Below are 605 nucleotides of genomic sequence, written 5' to 3'. Positions count from 1 at the left end.
GCCCTCCCGGAAGGTCAGGTGGCACCCTCAAGCGCCACCGCGCCGGTGTCGGCCACGCCGACAGGGGTTTCCCCCGATCCCAACCCGCACCTCGGACGCTCCGGATCCATCCACCAAACCAACCACCACCCTGCGCCAACACGGTTATGAGGCCCCCACGCCGTCTCACCATGACACCATGAAATGAGGGCAGTGCGGCGAAGGATCAGAGTCGGGACTAGGGCATCAGCACCGTCGGCACACGGGAGGGCCCCACCTCCACCGTCAGCGACGCTACGCGTCCGGACGCAATAGCAGGAGCACACCAAGCCCATGGGCCCACAGGTCCGGCCGAGCCCTCGTGGGCCCGTAAAGCTCCCGCCTTCGCGCTGCTGCCGGCACGCCATCGGCGTCGACGCCCCCATATCCGAGCCGCTCCTCCTCCTCACCGCGCCGCAGACAACGAGGCCATGCCGGGGCCTGACCCGCTAGGACCCAGATGGGGCCCGACGGGCCCAGATCTGGGCCGGGGGCGCGACGTCGGCCACCCAGCACCACCATGCCGCCCGGCCGCTAAGGAGCAGCGCCGCCACCACGTCTGCCGCCGGCCACCCCGCCGGGTCACC

The sequence above is a fragment of the Triticum dicoccoides genome, chromosome 7B (genome assembly GCF_002162155.2).
Source record: "Triticum dicoccoides isolate Atlit2015 ecotype Zavitan chromosome 7B, WEW_v2.0, whole genome shotgun sequence".
Taxonomy (NCBI): Eukaryota; Viridiplantae; Streptophyta; class Magnoliopsida; order Poales; family Poaceae; genus Triticum; species Triticum dicoccoides.
This window is presented reverse-complemented; position numbering follows the sequence as displayed.